Raw genomic sequence first — 20,471 nt, forward strand, 5'->3', positions numbered from 1 at the left:
ATGGCACATACTTTCCTTTGGGTTCAGTTTTTCATAGTATGTGGCACGTAACCATGTACAAATTGGTGTTTAATAAATATATGATTAATATATGCCATGTTTTGTGTTCTTTTAAGCCACTTGTGATGAATGACAGACATTAAATAATACTGTCTTTTTACGCATAGTTTTTTGAAATTCTTAATCCCAATGAAAGGGATTTAATTAGAAATGTCCTTGGGATCTAATTTTGGTACTATTTTTACACTGTGTTTTACACAGTGTAATGTTTGGCAGTATTTCTAATAGACTAATAAATTCAAATTGAAGGGATAAGTGATTGGAGGTCATACACAGGCAAATATACATATGTACTTGTGTTAATAGCAACATATACATTTCATTGTTTTCTTGTTTACGAGGATGGACTTCATCAAAGAGAACAAGATTTGGGCTCTTCTTGCTTTTGCAGAAACAACCTCTAAGCAGAGACCTTGAGCCCATGGACACTAGTGAAAAGAGTCCCAAGGGGATAAGATGGATGTCTTGTGTTTGCATGTATGTTTTCTGCTACAAATAATTTTTCAAAGCTTACTTCTGTCTTTTCAGGTTCATGTACCCTTTTCTGGTTAGCTAAACAGTTAGGAATGACACCTAGTTTTCATAAGTATCAATCATTGTGTGTCCTTATTTCCAAATTTTGAATATCGCCTAAATAAATCTATCAGATCAGAGTTGTTCGTGTGTGGATGGTATTGAAAGAAGATCAATATTTCTGAGTTTCAGGTTTAATATCTTAGTGAGAAGGGTACCCTTGTATCCAGCTTTGAGAATGTTAGACTTTGTTTTAAAACAGGCAAAAAGAATAGGTGTAGTACAGAGGCTATTTAGGGCAATAAAATTAATGTGTATGACATTATAATGGTGGATACATGTCGTTATACATTTGTCCAAACCCATGGAATGTATAATACCAAGTGTGACCCCTAATGTAAACTATGGACTTTGGGTGATAATGATGATGTCCTTTTAGGTTCATAAGTTGCAACAAATGTTTCACTCTGGTGATGGATGTTGGTAACAGGGGAAGCAATGGATATGTGGGAGCACATAGCAAATCTCTGTACCTTCCTCTCAATTTTGCTGTCAATGTAAAACTGCTCTTTAAAAAAAGTCTTAAAATACACCCCTCAACAATCACAAGAAAACATGTTTAAAAGAAAATGCCATCTCAATATATGCTATGGGATCAAAAAATAGGGGGAATGTTTAAATTAAAATTTATTTCAGTAAAACACACATTGCCATTAATTCCCCTCAAAATACTCCCCCTTGCTTCGAACACACTTATGCCATCATTCTTGCCACTTTCTGAAGCAGTTCTGGAAGTCCTCTTTCATGAGTGTCTTTAGTTGTGCTGTCGTGGCTGCCTCCATGTCCTGAATCGATTCAAAATGCTTTCCTTTCATGGTCATTTTGACTTTGGCGAAGAGCGAGAAGTCGCACGGTGCCAGATCCGGTGAATTAAAGTGGATGAGGACACACTGTAATGTTTTTATTTGACATAAACTGCTGTACCAGAAGCAGAGCCTTTCTGTTGTGATCACAGTATACAGTGAATGCTGCTGCTGAGTGCCATCCAGCAGAAAGGCAGGATCTTCAATACAGGAAATGGCCCGTCGAACCTTAGTAACATTGTGTGACAAGTTTCAGCTTGGTTCAGTGCAGTCGGGTGTGAGCTACATTTGAGAGAAGGTATGTTTTAAAGTTGCCGTAAATCATCCTCCATCATGACAATGCTCCATGTCACACATCGCTTCTAGTATATGGCAATTTTTGTCAAATAAAAACATTATGGGGGCAGCTGGTTAGTTCAGTTGGTTAGAGCATGGTGCTAACAAGGTTGCCGGTTCAATCCCCACATGGGCCACTGTGAGCTGTGCCCTCCACAACTAGATTGAAACAACTACTTGACTTGGAGCTGATGGGTCCTGGCAAAACACAAATAAATAAATAAAAAAAGTTAAAAAACAAAACAAAAACATTACAGTATGTCCTCATCCACTTTATTCACCGGATCTGGCACTGTGCGACCTCTGTCTCTTCTCCAAAGTCAAAATGATTCAGGACATCGAGGCCACCATGACAGCACAACTAAAGACACTCACAAAAGAGGACTTCCAGAACTGCTTCAGAAAGTGACAAGAATGATGGCATAAGTGTGTTCAAAGTGAGGGGGAGTATTTTGAGGGGTATTAATGGCAATGTGTCCTTTACTGTAATATATTTTTAAATTTAAACATTCACCATATTGTTTGATCATACCTTGTATATTTTACCAGTGTTCAGAAAGTAGTAATTTTATGTAAAAATATTATGATCCCAGTTAGCATTTGAAACTAGCTTTACTGCCAGCTGTCAAGTAAAGAGTTTGCCTGATCTCAGGCACTTTGTTCAGTGTTCTGCCCAGGTTCCGAGAGGCGACTGTGACACAGGTAGGACCTCGCACATACACTCCGTCTTCCTTCTCGGCGTCGAAGCAGGCCCTTTAAATCTGTCTTACACATTGCGCTGCTAGTTAAGATTTTGTTTGAAGAAAGCTATTGGATGCTTTATGATAATGATGAGGGCAATGCTGTGATGATAGGGAAGGGGAGGGTAAGGGGGAGAGAGGGAGAGAGGGAATAGAGGACGGAAGGAGGAAAGAGGAAGGGAGAAGGAGGAGAAGTAAACATTTTGCATTAGGGATCAGATAAGTTTCAGAAGCAGACTTGCTCTGCCAGTTCCATGTCATCTTGTGCAAATGACCTTTGGAACCCGATTTCCTCTTTTGTAAATGGGAAGGTGTACAGCATTTCTGTATCCTGTGAATTGTTTGGAAAGGGGGCATCTTGAGTGCATGCCAGTGGGAGCTCTCTGCCTTGGCCCTGCCCGTGTCACACCCCCGGGGCCAAATGGTGTCCTGAAGAGACATGGCAGCCTGACGTTGATAAGAAGCTATTCCACTGTGTCAGAATTTCCCTCTGGGTTGAATGGTACCAACTAGGCTGCCTGTGGAGATTTAGAAACACAGTTTCTCAGGTTATTAAAGTGCATCTGCTTGACGGTTGGCAGGTGGCGCTTGGATTTATCATGAACCAGGTTCTCTTTCTTGGGATCTGCCCATATACTACGTTATTTGACAGGCAGGTGAATGTGATTGGATCCAGGAAGAATTTCACCCCCAAATGTCTTAGGCACTAAGAAAAAACTCTGAAGCATGTACAGAAACACGTGGTGTCTGATATGTGTCTTTTATGAGGAAAAATGGATCGTTGGATTCTGGCTGGACAGCTCTTTTCCTTGACCCAATCACTAAGCCAAATTTGCTAGATCAATTCAAAATCTGATTTGCGAGGTTATCAAAGACAAAGGTTGTTGTTTAAATGGTGAAGCACATGATATAGTCCAGCAAACCCCCCCCCCCCCATATAACACCTAAGATGGCCCCTAGGGTTAATGGAAGAGATTTTCTTAAAAAGTCTTTTAAGACTTCTTTGCTTACTATTTAATTTTAGTCATTCCAATTCATATTCTAGAATTCAGTCCTAGGCTCAAACCTGTTAGTAGTTAAAATTATGCCAAACTGTTTTCACTCTTACAATGAGGTGTTCTTATTAATGAAATGGTCTGATTATTAGATGTATCATTATTGCAATCTTAGGAATTGATTTTGCTATATAGCTCAGTAATTTTCTAGGTTAGAGGAACCAGGATGCTTCTCAGGTAAGACCCCATGTCATTTTACTCTGAACACAGGAGATGTGAAGGCCACATAGGGACGGGGAGAGCAGAATAGTCAACAGGACGGAGGCAAGAAGATTACCACACTGGCAACTGCACAGAAGCTACAAGTGAGGAAAGTCAAGAATCGTAGCGGTCCTCATTCACCCACTGTCCGCAGCTCCACCGTGATAGGCCGGTGGGAACCTTGGTGCGTCAGGCTGGAGGCAGACAATTACTTTAAAATAATAAGTTACTTTGCATGAAATGTTTCATCTATCAGGTAGGAGCATGAATTTTGTGATATATGAGGATATTATTGCTTAGGACAAGGCTTTCTTTCCTAATTGGAGGTGCTTTGTGGGCCTACTATTAGCGTATCAGCTGATTCCTTTCGTGTTGCACTGCAAATTGCTGATGAACTGCTTTTATGTATGCAGAGCTGACAAGTTGCCTCATTTAGAAACAAACAGTAGTGCTCTCAGGAACTAGTCACAAGTTCAAACTGACATTTAGAAATTGTAAACCCACAGACTTCATGACAAGTAATGCTGTCAGTTTAAATTATAGCATTTCTACCTAGAGATAGGATAAAAAAGAGCTAGTAATATAGCCTGTGACCAGTGTATTAGAGAAAGATTCTGCTCTAGTGAGCTGAGAGATTGTGCTATTTGGATCTAACATTCAGTTGCACTTCTTTTCGCTTGGATATTTTCTGGGTGATCAGCCAGTGTGTGAAGGGTTGACACTGTGAATGGTTGTAACAAATGCATATTAGTTCAACCAAAAAAAAAAATAAATAAATAAAAGCTGTATTCTTGGTTTCAGGGGAGAATTTTGAGTAACTGAGTTAGGAAACGAACGAGTTTTCAATTCTCAAAGTACTTGACGTTAATGTGAGGAAGTTTAGCAATAATTTCACTATCTGGAAAGATTGAATTTATATAAAGTATGTGGAAGGAGGGTAGGATGAGTCAGGCTGAAGAAAATAACTCCCCCCTTAATTTCAGTCCCTCGTAGCGAAGTACTTCCTTCCCCATCATCCCTGTTGTTTCTGTCTGGCATTTTGATGTTCCCCCAACTACATCAAGGAATAAGCTCTCCTGCAGTGAAAGTATATTCTTTTTTAAATTTGATTTAATAAAGTTTTATTTTTCAAAATGTACAGTTGGTGGGACCTGTTTTTCATGCATCTTCACCAGCAGCTGGGGCATCCCCACCCTTGGTGTTTCCGTTGTAAATTGCTTGAGGTGGGTGCGTTGAAAATAATTTAGTAAGTCCTTTCCTAAGGAGCTCCTGAAGGGCTGCCCTGGCCAAGGAACCGCGGATCTTCAGTGTCAGAGACAGTAGCAGGGGTTATAAGCTTATAGTTGGGAACTTCCTTACAGAGTTTGTCATATGTCGCTTTGTCAAACAAGACGAGATTTTTTATCTTGTCCTGAACTTTGCCTTTGGACCACTTCTTCTTTTTGGCTTTGCCTCCAGATTTGTTCACTGGATCTTTATCTTTCTTGGCCGACTTTCCATCATCTTTCTTCTTCTTGTCGTCTTTGGGCGGCATGGCGAAGTGCGCACAGCAGCAGCTATGACTGCAGCTTCGCTAAGATGTCAGACAAAAAGGACTGTGCAAGTATATTCTAATGCGGGTAGCATGGTCTCACCTCTGGCTCTGGAGTCCCTTGTGAGTGACATTGGGGGTCCAGCGTGGTGAGTCAGTGTGCATACTGGATGGGGTACATTGGGGAAAAAAACTAACTTTATACCTGTTTCTTTTTCGTTTTTATGTCTACATGTTTATATAAAGCTAGAATTCCAGAATGTAAAAACGAATTGAATTTTTAAAAATCTGACTGGAATTGACAGAAATAATTACCACCTAATGACTAAAGTGGAGAAGTGGTCACTGTTCTAGTACCTCCCATCTGCCCTTTGCGTAGGAAGCGTGTTACAGCTTGGAGTGCAGGGACGGCTGTAATGCCTGCTCTTCCGTGCTTTGGGCAATGCGTTGTCCCTTCTGAGTCAGCCTTTTCATCTTGTAAGGTGAGGATGCCTATTCTTCTCTATTTATAAGTTTATTGTCAGACTAAAATGAAACTGGAACTCTTTTGTAGGGCAGGGTGTTTTATGCAGGTGGTGTTGTGATTATTATGAGTATGGCCAGGATTGGCTTCCAGTGCAGTTACACAAGGTCTCATGGAATTTAATGCGGTGTGGTCATTGTCTTGAAATTCTGCATGCCGGTACCTTTCAATTTGCATTTTGTAAATGAAGTCAGATGGGGCAGTGGAGCATGTGCTGGGGGCATGGAGCCTCCGTGATCCAGCCTTTTGCCACTTCTCACTTCCTTGGGACCAGCTATCAGTTGTTGACTCCCCTGCCACTGCCCAGAGATGGCTGCCACCCTTCACTCCTGGAAAGAACTTGAGTGTGGGCACAGGAGGAGTGGGATTTGGTGTGTGTGCTCCCCACCCAGTCATGGGTGGTGCCCGTGAGTATCTGCATCTCCCCACGAGCATCCTCGTCTCCTAGGGAGCACAGTAGTAAGTAGCAAACAAACCACCATAACTTATTTAGAGAAAGACCACAGAAAAAAGGGGAAAAAACTCTCTTTTTGCTTTTAAACAAAGGACCCACATTTTCGTTTTGCACGGGTCCCCACAAATTATGTGGCTGACCCACAAAATGTGTAACCAGGCCTGAGTATGGTAACTTTCAAATGGTGCCCTTCAGAGCCCTAGGATTTCTCAGGGCCCCTTCAAGGCCCCCAAGAGATAGGTAATAGTGACTTTGATGAGAGTCGTTTGGTAGGGGTGGGGTAGGGAGCAGCCAGATTGGAGTGTGTAGAGGAGTGAGTGAAAGGTGAAGATGTAGACAGCAGGTGAAACAAACTTGTTCAAAAGAAGAGTAGGGAAGAGTGTGCTAGCTGGAGTAGGAGACAAAATAGAGGGAGAGTTCTTTATTTGTGTTTGTTGTTGTTAATTAAAGAGAACTGAGCATATTTAAATGTTAATAAGATGAAGTTAGTCGAGACGGAGAAGTTAAATATAATCATTTCCAAAATATTTATTGAAATGTATCATTTAGTTTTTCTGTACATTCTTGAATTGAGATTCAAAAGTTTTCATTTTTCAAGGCAACAGAAGGCGCCTTCGATTCTGTTCTTTCTACCCAAACGGGGGAGGGCAGTGTGAGCCCCCGACTGTGGCTCAGGGCCATCCATATTTGGCTGTCTTTTTAGCTGTCATAGGACTGGTGCTGGAGCAGAAGGCCACACAATCCCTCCTTAACTCAGCAGTGCAGCAGGGTGATCTCTGCCCTGCATGTGTTTGGGTATGAGATCTGTTGGGATTTTGAATACTCAGTTATGCAGCCTGCTGGGGGCAGCTGTCATATTGGCTCCGTCAGGTATCTTGGATAGCTCTTGGCAGTGACTACTATTCTTTGACTCCCTAGGGAATGGAAATTAATTGGCTCCTACTTGAATAGAATATTTATCAAAATTTGAAAGTACAGTAATCTTCCCCTTATCCGCGGTTTTACTTTCCACGGTTTCAGTTACCTGCAGGCAAACATGGTCCGAAAATATTAAATGAAAAATTCCAGAAATAAACCATTCATAAGTTTTACATTGCATGCCATTCTGAGTAGGGTGATGGTGCTTCTTGCCATCTTGCTCCAGGATGCGAATCATTTCTTTGTCCAGGGTATGCAGGTTATATATGCTACCTGCCTGTTAGTAACTTTGTAGCCGGCTCGGTTATCAGGTTAGTTAACAGATATTTTGAGAGAGAGAGAGAGAGACAGAGAGACTACATTTACATAAATTTTATTAGTCTATTGTTATAATTGTTCTATTTTATTATTGATTATTGTTAATCTCTTACTGTGCCTAATTTATAAATTAAACTTTATCATATGTGTGTATATGTGTGTGTGTGTGTGTGTGTGTGTGTGTATGTATATGTATGAAAATACTTAGTATCTATAGGGTTCAGTACTATCTGTGGTTTCAGGCATCCTCTGGGGGTCTTGGAATGTATCCCCATGGATGAAGGAGGACTACTGTAGTGAATTGGAGTATTTCGGATTACTATATTTTTTGTTTCTTTATCTATAAAATGGGAATAATAATCCCTACCTCACAAATTGTTGAGAGGATTAAATGAGATAATATATGTAAAATGCTTAGTAGAATGTCTAGCACATGATTGGATACTTGAAAAAATATTAGTTTCTTTTCTTATTCTTCTTTTTTTAAAAAAAAAAATAAGTGTTGCGTGGATGTATCTTGTATGGATATACCTTTCTGGATGCAATAGAGATGGTCACAAAAATTATATGCAAAATCAATTTAAAGTTTTTAATTATGTTGGATGAAATTTCCATTGAAAGAAACCTTCAGTGATAATTTCTTTTCCAAAGGGGGTGTTGGGGGAATACTTTTGTAAAGATAACATCTCCAATTTATTTATTTTAAAAAAAATTTTTTTTTCTCCTTTTTTTTTAATTGGGGAAGGGGAACAGGACTTTATTGGGGAACAGTGTGTACTTCCAGGACTTTTTTCCAAGTCAAGTTGTTGTCCTTCAGTCTTAGTTGTGGAGGGCGCAGCTCAGCTCCAGGTCCATTTGCCGTTGTTAGTTGCAGGGGGCGCAGCCCACCATCCCTTGCGGAGTCAAGGAATCGAACTGGCAACCTTGTGATTGAGAGGACACGTTCCAACCAACTGAGCCATACGGGAGCTCAGCAGCAGCTCAGCTCAAGGTGCCGTGTTCAATCTTAGTTGCAGGGGGCTCTGCCCATCATCCTTTGCGGGAGTTGAGGAATTGAACTGGCAACCACTGGCCCATGTGGGAATTGAACCAGCAGCCTTCAGAGTTAGGAGCATGGAGCTCTAACCGCCTGAGCCACCGGGCCGGTCTCCAATTTATTTTTTTAAAATATTTTCTTCTCCAGCATTGCTTTAAATAAAAGTAAATTTTAACTTCTATGGATTTTCTTTTCTTATCTGTAAATTTGGAATAATAATAAGAATCCGTAGTATAGTATTGTTATGAAGTCAAGAATGGTGGCTAGCACATTGCAAGTGCTCCATAAATATTAGCGTAATTATTGTTTTCATCAAGAGCATATTATTTTGAGATTATTTAAGGATCCTGTGGTTTTAAACACTCATATCCACATTTGTGGTAATAAAGTAGTATTCTTTGTTCTTAAAGATATTTAAGACGTTAGTTTATATCAGTAACATTAGATAGAGGCATATTGTGTGTCACATGCCATTTCTCTGTTTATTTGTTGTGGCAAAATATACATATCATAAATTTTAGCATTTTAACCATTTTTAAGTGTACAATTTAGTGGCATCAAGTATGTTCAGAATTGTGCAAACATTATCACTCTCCAGTTTCAGAACTTTTTCGTCACCTAAGACAAACTTTATGGCCATTAAATACTAACTCACTCTTCCTCCTTCCCCACGTCCCTCGCAGCCTGTTTTCTACTTTCTGTCTTTATGAATTTGCCTATTTCAGGTACATTATATAAGGGAGAACATACAATAAATGCCATTTTGTGTCTGTCTAATTTCATTTAGCATAGTATTTTCAAGATTCAGCCATGATGTAGAATGTATCAGAATTGCAATTCTTTGTATGGCTGAATAATATCTCATTGTATGTATAAACTACATTTTATCCATTCATCTGTTAATGGACACTTGGGTTGTTTCTACCTGTTGGCTATTGTGAGTAATACTGCTATGAACATTGGCATACAAGTCTCTGTTTGAGTTCCTGTGTTCCATTTTTGGGGAGTATATAAGTAGAAGGGGAATTGCTGGATCATATGGTAACTGTTTAACTTTTTGAGGAACTGACACACTGTTTTCCATATTGGCTACACCATTTAACATTCCAACCTGCAGTGCACCAGAGTTCAATTTCCCCATATCTTTGCCAACACTTGTTTGGTTTTTCCCCCCGTGTTTTGATAATAACTATCTTAATGAGTATGAAGTGGTATCTCATTGTAGTTTTGATTTTCCTAGTAACTAATGATATTGAGCATCTTCTCATGTGCTTGTGGTCATTTATATATCTTAGAGAAATGGCTATTCAAGTACTTGGCCCATTTTTATATGGGGTTGTTTGTCTTTTGTTGTTGATTATAGGAGTCCTTTATATATTCTGGATATTAATCCCTTATCAGATATATGATTTGCAAATATGTTCTCCCATTCTGTGGGTTGACTTTTCACTCTCTTGATAGTGTCCTTCGTTACATAAAAACATTTAGTTTTGCTGATGTCTAGTTTGTCTATTTTTTCTTTTGTTGCCTGTGCTTTTGGTATCATATCTCTGAAAACATTGCCAAATCCAATGTCGCAAAGTTCTTCCCCTATGTTTTCTTTTAAGAGTTTTATACTTTTAGCTCAGGTGTTTTGGTCTTTGATCCATTTTGAGTTAATATTTGTATATGGTGTTAGGTAAGGGTCCAGGTTCATTCTTCTGCATGTGGATATCCAGTTTTCTCAGCCCATTTGTTGAAAAGACTATCTGTCCTTTCCCCATCGAATGGTCTTGGCATCCTTGCTAAAAATCATTTGGCCATATACATGAGGGTTTATTCCTGGGCTCTCAATTCTGTTCCATTAGTCTATATGTCTGGTCTTTTATTTTTATTATTAGTTTCAGGTGTATAAAAATAACATAATGATTAGACATTTGTACCCCCTCACAAGATGATAACCCCCCTCCCAGCCTACTACCCCTCTGACATCGTATACAGCTGTTACTGTACCATTGACTCTATTCCCTGTGCTGTACTTTACATCCATATGTATGTATTTATAGTTGACATTCGATGTTATTCTACATCAGCTTCAGGTGTACAGCACAGTGGTCAGGCTTTTACACAGTCTATGAAGTGATCTCCCCAAGAAGTCCAATACTCATCTGGCATCCTACAGATCTTTACAATATTATTGTTTATATTCCCTCTGTATGTCTGTTCTTATGCCAATACCTCACTGTTTTGATTACTGTAGCTTTGTAATAAGGTTTGAAATCGGGAAGTATAAGTCCTTGAACTTTGTTCTTCTTTTTAAAGATTGTTTAGGCTATTTGTGGTCCCTTGAGATTCCATGTAAAGTTTAAAACGAGTTTTTGTTCTAGTTGCATTTAATACATTTATTCACTTTAACTTAAAAATAGTGGATTGAAAAAATTTGTGAGTTTCAAAAAAAATAAATAAATAAAATCCTTAAGGCTTCCTGTATTTGCCAATATACAAAACAATACAAAATACACTAAGTTGATTTATAATACTTTTTAAAAATCATACTCCACATGTACAATGATACGTGATATAATAAAATTGATCTTTGTGTGTAACTCTTAGGTGCCTCGTTATTTTAAAGCTATATCAATGTAGCGGCATTGTCATATGGTGAACTAAGAGTAAGGCTTTTAGAATCAGATCCGTTTTTGCTGGAATCCTAGCTCTGCCATTCACTACTTGCATGACTTCGGGAAGTTACTTCTCTTTGAACTTGGGTTTCCTTATTTGTAAAATGAAAATAGTAATAGGGTTGTTTTGAAAGTTAAATGTAATGACATAGAAAGATTTTAGCACAATGTCACACACACTTAAATACTCAGTAAGATAACTATAAAAAAAAATTCAGGCCAAAATGGTTTCATTTTAATGGGGCTCTCCTTTTGGGTAGATGTTTGATAATGGAAGAGTGGGCAGCTGGTGATGTGTGTTCTGCCATCTTTACCTCTAACAAGCTGTCTGATTGAAGACAGTTCTGGGCTGGGATTTTCCCATTTGTGAATAAGGTGTCTTCTAGCTTATAACTCTTTAGTTATAGCTTTCTGTCATTTTTCTCTCTTCTGGAATCCTTGTTAGATGTATTTTGAACTATCTTGTTCTATCTTCCCTATATTTTGGGTGATTTCCTTGAGTTAATCTTCCTAGTTACTAATTATCAGCTGTGTATTGTCCTACCCCCAAGTAAGGTTCCCCCCCATCTTTTACTTCTAGAATTTTTATTTCATTCTTTTCAAAATCTGCCTTGTCATTTTTTATACTGACTTTTTTTTTTAACCTTATTCTCTTTATCTCCTTCAGCATTTTAAACATAGTTGTTTTCAAGTTTCTTTTAACCTATTAAATTATGACTAACTTTTGTGGTGGAGATTCTTTCATCTACATCACCAGTCTGAGTGGAATTTTTCCAGTCCCTATTTCACAGGCAGGCCTTGGCGACTCCTGGCTTTATTCAGGTACATAGTTTATGTCCGTTGAATGGTGCGTGAGGCCTGCAGCCTGGCGTCAGCACCCTCCTCCAGTGGCTGCAGCGCCTGTGATTGATTCCAATACTCTCTCTTCCTGGGAGCTTTATTGGCTGCAGCCCCTGCTCACCACTCTGTCTTTATTTCCTCTTTGTTTTCCAGCACTTGGGGGATTTCCCTTCCGTGGATATGAGCTCAGCTATGTTGCCTAAAATGATTTTCATGTATTCTACCTATTCTGTGTTTTCAGATTGAGAGCTGTGTCTTTCCACAGTAGAACTTTTTTGTTGCTTAATTTTTGTTTTCACCTGCATTTTTCCCTTTTTAAATGAACTACATAACCTATTTTAATTAAAATGAACTGAATTAGAGGGTGGATCATAGGGGGGAGAATACCCAGAAACTAAATAAAACACAGTCGAGTTCACAACTGCATCAGGAATTAGTGATCCAAAGAGAGAGGTAAATATCAATAAGCCACTAAAAGATATTCTTAGACAGAATCACTGAAAAGCCCCCAGGGACCCTTCTGAAAGGAGAGAGCAATTTTATCAGCTCCTCCTGTATCAACCATTTGTGTTTTTTCATGAACTTCAGCTCCTTATCTTTATAAGCAGACTTTGATAAAAGATTGCCGACTAAGTAGTGTGTTTTTTCTTGACTTCCAAAGCTGCTTTAATTTTCTCATAAATACCAAGGTAATCTCACTTCAACTAAGTGCCTCCTTCATCTCCGGCAGAGCCTATTTTTCTGCTCTTCAGCTTGAGGAGGGTTAATATTGGTTCTGAATGAACATCTGCTGGCCCCATATTGACACAGGAATAAATTATTCAGCATGTAGTATTTGGGAATTTAAAAGCTCCATGATGAATTCTACAAAACTATATTATGTCTCTGACATTCTAGGGTTTCATTATTTTGTCTTCAATTATTCACAAAGGCTTTTCACCTCTCAAAGCTTATATAGAATTCTTCAGATCAAGTGAGCATAAGGCTGAAACGATGGAAGACTATATTAAGACATGATGTTCGCCTTTTTGTTTTGGTAGTAGTTTTCTCTTTAGGTGGACGCAACAACCCTTTCTCTCCACATATGAAATTGAGATCTGTTGGTAATGAGAGTGAGGTCTTTTGTTTGCAGACGCTGGTTGTCAGGAGACTCTCTGTGCAGTGTTGTCAGTCCTTTCCTGACAGCTCTGGAGAAATGTTTCTTGCAGATGATAACAGTGATTCTCAAACTTCACTTACTATAAAAAAATTATCTGTTTCCTATATGTGTATAGAATGTCGCTTTAAGGTCTAAAGTCGAGCAAGGGGAGGGGGGCTGTCTCCTAAATACCCCTTGAATCTTTTTCTGTTTCTCCACTGTCTGCGCATTAACTCCGGCCCTCTTTGTTTCTGATTGCATTGTTGTGATGGCTGCCCCACTAACTCAGGGATTCTTGAGAGAGAGAGAGAGGGAGAGAGAGAGAGAGAGAGAAAGAGAGAGAGAGAGAAGTGCCTTTAGCAGTCTGGTAGAACCTATGGTTACAAAAAGGATTGATTATAGAAATACAGTTTCATCCAAGGAGTCCTGTACAGCTCAAAGTGTGAAATAACTTCTATTTTAACCTAATCCAGACCTCAAAAAATATTCCATCAAAACTAAAACTTTCCAGTCTTGTGATTAACCCCAAATCAAATTTTTAGAGTTTGAGCAAAACACATTAAACCATGAAAAAAAAACAACTTTTTTTCCCCTAAGGAACAGGTAACTAAATACTATTAGTACTCTTAAAAGACTAGAAATTAAAATAAAGATCAAGATTTTCTTACAACATTAATCATACACATAATGCCTTCTATTTCTAAAATTGCTGGTAAATTGGCTAGATGCACAGAAAGGATAATAGAAAAATAAATTGATATAGCTATGAGAAAATTGCACGTTATCTGGAATGCAGTTAATGTTTAAACTTGCCACTTCAGTACTGCTCTTCTTTAGTTGCTATTTTATAGACAGTGTGTGTAGAAAGGGACAAAGAAAGGTGAGAGATAATGGATCTGTTTCTCTCCAGTGCTTGTATTGTTCTCTGCTAATGAGTTAGATATGCAAAGAAGTACATTTATTTACTCTTTGCACCTTCCCGATGCATATTGGACAGGAACGCTGGTGTTGTACATGAAGATAACATTATTCTCTCATCTTCATTGTAACATAATGCTGGGTTCATTTTTTAGAAGTATTGGGCACTCTGGGAGATTAACAGTAATGCCCTGGGATCACGTCATTCATCCCCCTCCCCTTTTTGCTTTTTACCAACTTGTTAGTGGAAAGTTAATTCAAATCTTTTCTGGGTTACAGTAAGAAATTATTTGTTTTCGCATTTTGCCCTACATACATAATGGCATAAATTATAATAATTGCTTACATTTGTAGCTGACTGTTTACAGAACATTTTTACTTATTTGATCTCAGTTTATCCTCCCAGTGACTTGTGACCTAGGTATGTCAGACATTATTTATCTCCATTTCATTGAAGAGGAAACTGAGGCCCAGAGAGCTTGTGATGGCCTAAGATCTCAGAGTAAGTAAATGGTGGAGCTGAAATGGGAACTCGGGCTTCCTGGCTCCTCTCCAGTGCGCTTTTCTATTAACTCCAGTCAGAGAGGGTTTGCTCTTTGCTTTCTCTGCAGAATCCTTTTGTAGCGCTCAGGCAGATGGATGGGCGTTTGCTCAGTCTTGGTAATGGACATGGATTATGTCCCCATATGCTTGGTAGGAAATCAGTGACTATACTGAACATTGTCCATTTAAAATATTAAATTGCACCAAAACTTACGACATTTAAAGTGCATTTACAATGTAGTTAAGATAACAATTTCATCTGTTCCTATGTAATTACAGTGGTTTTCAGTCACTTCAATTTAGCAGGCTAGGAAAATATGACCTCTGGCTTTGTGGCCTTTTCATTTCACAAATTGTGTGTGTGTGTGTGTGTGTGTGTGTGTGTGTGTGTGTGTGTAACTAATGAACTTGGGGAGGTTTCATTACTTTCTGCTCTGCTTTTCCAAGGGCTCTAATTGTCTTGACTGCAACCCCCAAGCCTCCTCCTCCTGTCGGCTGACAGCAGTCAGGATTTCCATGTGACATAGAGCAGCAGATTATTGATTTTGTTTTTTGTGTCAGGGCACTGTGTGTGTCACTCGAGGTGGTCTTGTGGGCACTTAGGTCATCAGTGATTATGCACAGGGCCCACTTTAGCTTTAGCTAGGAAGGAAATGTCAGACAGGAAAGGACGGGGACAATTCTTTTAAGAGTTAACATCAGGGAATGTATACTAGAGAGAAACACTGAGCTGTCACTTCTCCTCCATGTTTCACTTTGATCTCCAGTTGGCATGTTTAAAGAGCCTGACATTTCGTTTCTCTGTGTTCACTTGAGCAGGGAGTACGGGATCAGAAGTCATCGATTGGTTAGCAGTAGTCTATAACTCTTAAGGAGCATTTGATCATGAATGAAAGCTCCCTATGTTTGGAAGTCAGCCCCCCAAACAACTGGGTTTATCTACAGCCTGTGGAGGTCTGTCCTGTTCTGATTGAAACATGGGGAATTTGGTCTAGTTCCACTAGGCTTCAGGGAAGCCTCGCCTCCTCTCAGGTGACAGTAAATTCCAAGGCCTCTAGTAAATCTGTGTGCTTTATCTTGGGCTAAATAACCTCTGGAGGCCTCCTAGATCGGGCCAGCATCTAGTGCCCTGGGGGACCCCCAGTGTGTCCTTAATATCGTCTCTTTCCCTGGGCCACTCAGCGGTCTGCCACCTTTCTGTGACGGGAGGCACGTGAGAGGACCCAAGCCTGTGCATGCAGGCTCGGGCTAGAAGTGCAGCTCTTGCTTTCACACTTTCTTGTGACAACCTTGATGAGACACTAGGAACCACATTGATGAGTTCTGCCGTGGTTCCTAGTGTCTAAGACCAACGGTGGTTGTTTTCTATAAACTTTACCTGAGGGGGAATCTTCTGTTACAGCCCTCAAGCACTAAGGTGAACCATCCGAAACGCAGGTGCAGGTTGTAAACTAACTTGGAATAGCGTAAAGGCGTGTACCTGGCTCTTCCCTGATGGCTTCGTACTCAAGTAGCAAGCCTGCTTTTGGTTTCCATTGGTTGATACCAGTCTGATAGTTCTGAAGAGAGAGAGGAAAACCCCATTGCTTCAAGTCCGTCCCGTAACATGTGTGAGAAGGCCTAAGTGCTATTCTTCCTGCCGCCGTTCTCTGAGGGCCTCGCCTGCCCTGAATGGGTTAGGAATAAATTTGATGAAGGCGCTGGGCGCTTTAAGCATGTACATCGTTGCTGAGTAATATATTTGTCACTGCATCTCAAGTTACCAGTGATGAAACTCTGATAACAAAACTCTGAAGATGAAACATGTAATTGAATGGAATGCACTGTTAGTCTAGACGAAGGCTAAGTAGAAGGAACTGAAAAGCATGTACTACGGAGAGAAGGCCAGTGATTTTCTAGAGCTTTTCCTTGAAAATATTTAGTTTGTTTTCACCCTGATTACCTCACTGCATATTTTTTGGGTTTGCTTGCTTGTTTCTTGACTTCCAATATTTTTTGGTTTTGTTTGGTGTTTGTCCTTTTGATTTCAGTTGCTTTCTCTGTTGCTGTGCTGTGCAGTGTGCTTCCCCAGTGTTCTCCCCCAGCTCCTACCCCGTCTCCCGTAACAATGGATTGGGCCTCTCAATTTCACCCTGTTCTCTCCCTGCTGGCCTTCCTCTAAATTGTCTGCGTTGTCTGTATGTAACAAGTCTTGTATGTTACAGAAATTGGCCTTCTATCCATCAGGTATGTGCCTAGCATGGCTGTTAGCAGTTTTTGTGGGCACTCAACGAGGTCGACTCAAGCCCCACTCCTTGTCACTTGCGAGGGCTATTGTCATCCCCTTGCCCTAACTGGCGGTAGCTTTAGGATCTCTTCCTGCTATTCTGTGGCCCATCATGAGCCAGTTTAGATACCTTGTTCTCAAACTGGTGAGAGTTTGGAGCTGGGGTTTTGCTCTCCTGGCTTTTAGAGCATGAAGTGGACCCAGTGTTACAAATAAGAGCTGTTGAGCAGCACATGTCTCCATCCCAGCCATTCATGTTGCTCGCCCTAATCCAGTTTGACACATTAGAATGAAAACAATGCAAAACTTGAGTACCCCATTTTGACAAGGTTGGTGATATCTGGTATCAAAAATGATGAATTATGAATCGACATGTGGAGAAGTAGACCTGAGTTCATGTCCCAAATCTGCCACCTGTTACCTATGGCCTTGAGAAATTTATTTATCCTTCTGAACCTTAATTTCTGCTCAGTAAAATGGGCTAATAGTACCCATTTCACAGATTGTCATAAAAATTAAATGACATTATATATGAAAAGCATCCAAGGTAGTGCCTGACATTTAAAGTTTATTTTCCTTTCATCCATGCAAACCGTCTCTACCACTGATTCCCACCCTAAAGATTTAATAAGAACTTGTAGGTTTATAAGGCAGGTTAGGTATATGAAATAATTTCTTGCCGATAAATGCAGATTTTTTTTTTCCAGGAGAAGGTTTTAACATTGAATGAATTGCCAGTTATTTTAAAGAATTTAATTTAATTTTGTTTGAAGTGAAGATGATGGACTAGTAACTATTTAGGATCCCTTTAAGCACTGTAGTTTTATGATTCTTTGTTGGTTTTGAAAAACCAATATAATATGCCGTTCTGAGTTTTAAGTTCTGATTTCTATGTAGTAAAAGTCTTTGAAAAAAAGAATGAGCTCCATAAGAAATTTTTCTTGTTTATGTAACCGGAGCATTAATGTTTTTGTTATGTTTTCTCTTAAAAATAAAAACAACCGAAAATGAGTTTCTTTGCCAAATTTCCAAGTTGCTTTGCCTTGGGCTCTGTGCACAAGCTCAGGCAGATCCATAAAAGGTCATTGCAGGAACCTCCGTTAACTCAGTGTCCTTAGCTGTCTGCGAAGGGTGGGGCTGAGGGTGACGGGCAGTGCTGGGAAAGATGGTGGTTCTGGACTTGAGGATTCAATTGCCATGTACTGTCTAAGGATTTTTAGAGGGTGATTATTAGCATTTTGGCAGAGATTTTTTTTCTCCTTTCTGTGAGTTTTTATTTCGGAGGTCTAGTTTTGGAAGTTCTGTTACGCAGCACTTTATTGGTCATAGTAGGACATATTCCTTTGTGGTTCCAAATATTTGTGGCTGTTGTGGGTTTTTCTTTTTAATTTCACTTCCTGTGATATTATGACCAGCTGGTTAAAGTTACTTATTTTGATACAGAAAGGTATTATGACTAAACTGTGCTAAATAAAACTTCAGTCAGGGAGTCAGCATACTACAGTGGAAAGAGTAGGGGCTTTGAATGTTAGATCTTAGATTGAATCCCAACTCAATTGCTTAAGGAATGTGTGTGATGGAAAGCAAGCTGCTCAGCCTCTCAGAGGCTCCCCTACCTCAATGGGAAGAAAAGAAATAACAATTCTTATGTTTCAGGGTTGTTGAAAGCATTAATTTATATAAAATGTCCTATATGTAAAGGTCTGCCCATGGTAGTACCTTCCTTTCTTCTCCTTCCTCTTTCATTCCTTATTCATAAAAAATTCAACCTCTGATTGGGCTGGAGCCTTACCAGCTCCTTTGGAGATGGAAGGAGAGAAAAACCCTTCCTTCCTCGTCCTAATTAAGGTAAGAGAGACTCATTTTCTCCCCCGTTGGGAAACTTCCCTGTCCCAATGGTGGGCTATATATCTTATTTTATGTGGATGCTAGAATTAAGATGATTATAAAGTAACTTTGAAATTGGGGCATAAGTGGGGTGCCTTTGTGGTTGTTAATTGTAATACTCATCGCTAATAAATAATACCAATTAGAAGAATGGATTTATTTTTTCAGTTATATTTTTTTAAACATTCCAGATCTTTCAGCATATTAGAGACTCATTCCTACAATTTCCTTAATGATTTTAGATTCTTGGGTTTAGCAGGTGGTGTCATGGTTCAGTATATTAGCAACAAGGTATTTGTCACATGTTGAAGCATATTTCAAAAAGATCTTGATATCAGATTCTTTGGATCAGGAAGGAAAGCTGAAGAAATTCTGAGTTGAGATTGTTTTAAAGAAAACATTTTTGGATTTGCTGTTATTTTATGGCTAATGTTGCTTCAGGAAGTATATGTTTCATTATACTCTCTGGTCAATGGCTCTTCTTTAAGACACAGCTTGAAGGCACTTGTTTTGAATATAGTGTAATTTCTGAGGTTTGTTGTGAGATACCACTCCAGATTGCTGGACCATTGATCGCAGGATTGGAATATGTTCTTTCATAGGCATAGACCAGCTGCCAAATGACTAGTAGAATGACTAAGGCTATTTTAAAATAGTAAGTGCTATTTGTTTCTATTGAATTTTATAATATTGCTGAAGAGTAATTGTGGATATGTACATACATGGTTATGTTCATATATAAATAATCGCATATGTTTAATATTGAAGTAAAGAATTCTTTTCTTTATCCTTTCTATAAGCTCCCAAGGAAATTAAAAATACCAGAACACTGGGTTAATCCAAATTTTTACTGTTTGTGTAATTTTTTAAATACGTAGAAGCTAGTTTTATATCCTCATTTGAAAGCTGGAGAGCAGCTGTATTGGTGTGCAGAATACAGAACTCAGTGAAAATGTTTCTGCGAACAGAACAGGCTCCTATAGATGTTTATAGATGTTTGCACATGTTCTAAATTAAATTATATCTATCTCCAGTGCCACATTCTACAAATCTCACAAAAAGGACTTACCTGTGCTCTATGAAAGTAATCCTTTGGAATTCTTGAATTAGACTGAGCACATTGTTATCCCTTTGTATCAGAAACTCTAAAAGACACATGTGACTTTCCCATCCAGGTTTTTTGTCTAATCTCTATTGTATTTTGTTTTATTTTATATTTAAACAACTTTGTGGATTACACATTTTGGAGATAGTTCTTACTATGAGATAAATCTATAAATTTTGTGTACATCATTCATAAGATGTAGTGCTTTTCCATTATGTATACATGTATATATATGTTCCCTTCTGTCACCAACTAGAAGTTGTCATAGCGAAAATGTTTCTTTTCACTTTTTTTTGTGTGTGTGTGAGAATAGCCTGGTTCTCTAGTAGCAGAAGCTTATGTGAATTAAAAGGTGTTTGGAATTTCCTCTCGTGGGTCTAATAAAACTTTTAGTCTAGGTCTGAGTATATGTATGTTAATTTCTCACATTTATTTGAAAAATATGTTATATTTTAAGCTGGTCTAGTTTTCTCTTATTTGGTTAGTCTCCATTGTATAGTTGCAATGTGATCAATAGTTTGCTCTGCAAATTAGACATGCTGCGTGGATACTCGTACATTTATTTG

General features: G+C 39.0%; 1 protein-coding gene and 1 pseudogene across 3 annotated transcripts in view; one reads left to right on the forward strand and one right to left on the reverse strand.

Moving 5' to 3' along the window:
- TTC28 (tetratricopeptide repeat domain 28) overlaps positions 1–20,471 on the forward strand; it is a 611,406-nt gene that overhangs the window by 259,272 nt on the left and 331,663 nt on the right. The gene's annotated exons all lie outside the window — the stretch shown is intronic.
- Positions 4,927–5,385, reverse strand: LOC109438958 (small ribosomal subunit protein eS25; annotated as a pseudogene).

Source organism: Rhinolophus sinicus, linkage group LG16 (genome assembly GCF_036562045.2).
Source record: "Rhinolophus sinicus isolate RSC01 linkage group LG16, ASM3656204v1, whole genome shotgun sequence".
NCBI classification, from domain to species: domain Eukaryota; kingdom Metazoa; phylum Chordata; class Mammalia; order Chiroptera; family Rhinolophidae; genus Rhinolophus; species Rhinolophus sinicus.